The following is a 4712-nucleotide window of genomic DNA, read 5'->3' on the forward strand; positions in this document are numbered from 1 at the left end:
TATATTTGTGTGTGTGTGTGTGTGTGTGTGTGTGTGCATAATATACATGCACACACATACATACATATATATCTATATATATATATATATATATATATATACTATATATATATCTATATCTGGACTAAATAAATGGAAAATACCAAAATATGCTTCATGCACCAACTAACAAAAAGTGACAAATCTATCTTATAGTTTGAGAGAGAGAGAGAGAGAGAGAGAGAGAGAGAGAGCGGTAACCCATTTCTAAAGACAAATTGGATCTGGATTATAGCCGGAGCATTGGGTTACGGTGAAAGAGAGAGAGAGAGAGAGAAAAAGGATGAATGGGATAAAGAACACCTATTGGGAAAAAGGCTGCGATTGATAAATTGGGAGAAAGGTGAAAGAGGGGGGTTGCAACCGCACACCCTAGAATTACATTTCCATTAAATCAGAATTCTCAAGCTCGTATTAAATTTTCAGACATTTTCGCTTACACGGGGGAATAAGCCTACCACCTACTTTGTTGTTGCTGTCGTGGTTGTTCTTCGGGGGGTGGGTGGGGGGTGGGTGGTAGTGTAGAAAGCCTAAAAAAGGTGTTTCGCGTTGAATTAAAGATACAGGAATTTTAGGATAGGATATTTATGATTTATTTATTAGAATGCAAATGCAAAAAATATTAATAATTTATCTGAATGAAAATGTAAAGAATAAATAATGTACATGTTAAACAGTACAGAACAATTATTTCTAATAAAATATAGCGTATTTATTTTAATTTTCGTTGGTGAAACAACACGCTATTTGACTGTAGATTTTAGCTTGCGCCGTGAGTAAGCTTGAGATCGGATCACGCCTTGTTGTAATCACAATGAGCAGAAGCTTATCTACGTACTTAAAACATTGAGAAGGCTAATTGCTTGGTATGCGAACACAGTTAATCATTTTAAAGAAAAGTAATTTAAGTGTTAAATCATCTTGTTAAATGCTGACAGTTTCTGAAGATGTTCCGACCAAAAGTGTTAAAATTATTCACAAATTACATATAAAAATCATAAGACAATCCATATATTAAACACAAACTTTCATTATTTATTAAAGTCAAATTAAGCTTTTTACTCAACAAGTTCAAAATTTCTTTATAATTTAAGCAAAAGCTTTATTAAAAAATCCCAAAGTTTCTTTATCTATTAAGCCTAGTGCCTTTCATACCTAATGTTTCTTAATAAAACATCAATTTGATTTTCAAGTACCATGTTATACCATTACACAATACAGTGGTCAGTTATTAGCTCATTTCCTGCGGAATTATTAATTTTCTTTCAACCTTCTCAACTATTCAATTTTATTCCATTTTTATCTTTAATCTAATCAACCTGATATTCCGTTACATAATAGGCAGAGAGAGAGAGAGAGAGAGAGAGAGAGAGAGAGAGAGAGAGAGAGAGAGAGAGAGAGAGAACGGTTTTTATTACGATAAGAAAAAAGTATTCAGATATCAAGAAAGCACAGCATGTACGAGAGAGAGAGAGAGAGAGAGAGAGACTCTGGTTCTCACATTATGCAGGGAACTTACGGCACCACGGCTATGCAATAAGGATTATCTCGGAACTTCTGCAAATACCAGACACTCGAGGCCCGGCTGGGACTCGTCGCTTTTCCCTGCATTTACAGATTCCGGTTTAGCCTGAACATCTTTTACTCATATGTGAAGGGTTGCGATTTTCTTTCCTGGAGAGAGAGAGAGAGAGAGAGAGAGAGAGAGAGAGAGAGAGAGAGACCCAGGACTATGTCTGTTATATTCAACAAAGTTACACAACCATGCGATATATACGTATATATCAATTAATATGTCACACACAAATATATATATATATATATATATATATATATATATATATATATATATATATATATATATACACGTATATATAAATGTATGTGTATATCTATATCTCTATATATATATATATATATATATAATATATATATATATATATATATATATATAATATGTATAAATATGTATAAATATCACTATAGTATATATACATATATGAAATGATATTTTCAAAATAGCTACATTTCATTGGTCTACTTAGCAGGCCAATTCTCTCTCTCTCTCTCTCTCTCTCTCTCTCTCTCTCTCTCTCTCTCTCTCTCTCTCTCTCTCCCAAATGATATAAAGAATAAACAATCAAGTCAGTAAAAGCAGCAAAAACAAGTTCCCTCACTTGAATCTTGTAGGTTACCTGCTCGTTGTAAAGATTAAACAACAAGACGACTTTAATGAAAAAAAAATATAAATAAAAAGAAAAAAAGTAAAAACTTGTTAGTCTAAAGTGATCGATTTATTCGCCCCGAAAATAATAGACCAATAAACCTGCCCGAGAACTCTACGATAAAACTAATCTCAAACGTGGGACGAGTCTAAGATCGACGATGATTTATTTTTCCGGTTTATTTAAGATTTATATTGGGCGGGGGGGCTTCGTCTGCTGTTCTCTTTTGGAAGTTTACTGAAATATATTTCTTGGAATGTATTTCTCGAAATATATTTCAGTAAGTATATTTCTCGGAATATATTTCTCGAAATATATTTCATTAAGTATATTTAGAGAAATATATTTTTCGAAATATATTTCAATAAGTATATTTAGAGAAATATATTTCTTTAAATATATCTCTCCAAATATATCTCTTTAAATATATTTCAAGAAATGTACCTCGCCTCGAAATGTATTTCTTTAAATATATTTCTTTAACTATATCTCTAGAAATTTATTTCTTGAAATATATCCTTCGAAATTTCTTGGAAAACATCTGTCGAGATACATATACAGAAATGTATTCCTTGAAATAGATTTCTTGAAATGTTTTTTTTTAATATCTCGAAATATACTTCTTGAAATATATCCCTCGAAATGTATTACATCAAATAAACTATACTTCTTGATATATATTATATATATATATATATATATATATATATATATATATATATTGGAATACATTTCCTGAAATATTCTTGAAATATATTCCATTTACGCAATTGAGATATGTAGACAGAATACTTAACAACATGCACATTACACAGTTTGATAAAAATATAATAAAAAAAAGTCTAAACCTTTATTAACGAAAATAAATACCACCTGGACATGCGGAATTATGAAAGCTAAGCATTTCATATTCGATATAAAACAAAATCAAAACCTAACACACACTATGGAGCACCAGAATTCACAAAAGAATACCACTATTTATTCGACTTTCCAAATCTAACAGCTAACAATTTGCAACACTTTCAGCTTTGCGGATAACCTGAGGGCATCCATCAAAACTGGCAGGACTTATTGTACACGCTGGATAAAATCACGGATTACTGGATTCTTCACTAATAGAGAGATTGCATGCTGAGTTCTGCCGTTGCAATGCAACGATCTTTTCGTGTGTGATTCGTCTTTAAAGTTCTCGTAATTATTCAGTGTACATTTGTTTACAACTGGCTACAATGAGTGAAGAAAACGATGAAAGATATCTTTGAAAAAACGTAAATGTAAATTTGGTAAGTATAGGGAGAGGCTAATCCGTTAGTGTGTAAATCTTTATATCAATATGTTGCTTTACTGAACATGTTCAATTCCTCAACTAATTTGAGTTTACTGCAACACATTTTAAGCCTTGATCGATGAAGCATAAACTCAAATTAAATAATTTCCATATATTTTCTCGCTACATAATATATGATATGAGGAGTTGAGTTGATTGTAACTGATAAGACCACCGAGAACAAGTGCACTGTGTATGCACGTATGCGTAAAATAACCCATTTCATTCGTGCACATTTAAAAACGTTTACTGAATGAGTATAGTGACATACACGCAGAAAATAAATAAACAATCTATCCGTAAATTACGTAAAAAAAACACGTATACAAACATACACGTCTTCTAAGAATTCCTGGGGATGGCGTCTCTTAACTTCCTGCAAATAGAAGTCAAGATATTTTTTCGTCTCTTATTAAGAACGTGTGCATCATATGTCCTCGCAAACAAGGAATCCAATCATCCCAGCCGATTGCCAAACCGCAAATGAAACTCCAGAGCTGAAGACGTATCCATTATTGACTGAGTAATCGACGTGAACTCGCGTCTAACGTCTACTGAAATCCACAGTTAGAAACGTATTCACTATTGACCGAGAGATCGACGCAAACTTGCGTCGAACGTCTACTGAAACTCGACGGCTGAAAACGTATCCATTATTGACTGACAGATCGACGTCAACTTGCGTCGAACGTCTACGTTAATCGACGCAAGAAACACTGACCTGCGTACGGTCGAACACAAATTCCCATATTAATCTTTTCTCGAGAAACGTTCACTCCATGAATCTAATGACTTATTTATATAATAATAATAATAATAATAATAATAATAATAATAATAATAATAATAAAATTCTTTGGAATCTTGAATTCCAAATCAATGGCCTCTGTGTAGGGCTTGATCCATATGAATAATAATAATAATAATAATAATAATAATATAATAATAATAATAAAATCTGAGAGAGATTCATCAGCTTCCTCAATGCTTCAAACAGTAGGAATCACAGCTTCTTCTTGGGATCGTCTCACCGGCCAAGCTTCGCGAACAGGTTCTAGCGATTGAAGCTCGCATCTGCTAAGAGATCGAAGGCAATATAATAAAAAAGGACTTTATTT

This window comes from Macrobrachium nipponense, chromosome 8, assembly GCF_015104395.2.
Source record: "Macrobrachium nipponense isolate FS-2020 chromosome 8, ASM1510439v2, whole genome shotgun sequence".
In the NCBI taxonomy this organism is placed as follows: Eukaryota; Metazoa; Arthropoda; class Malacostraca; order Decapoda; family Palaemonidae; genus Macrobrachium; species Macrobrachium nipponense.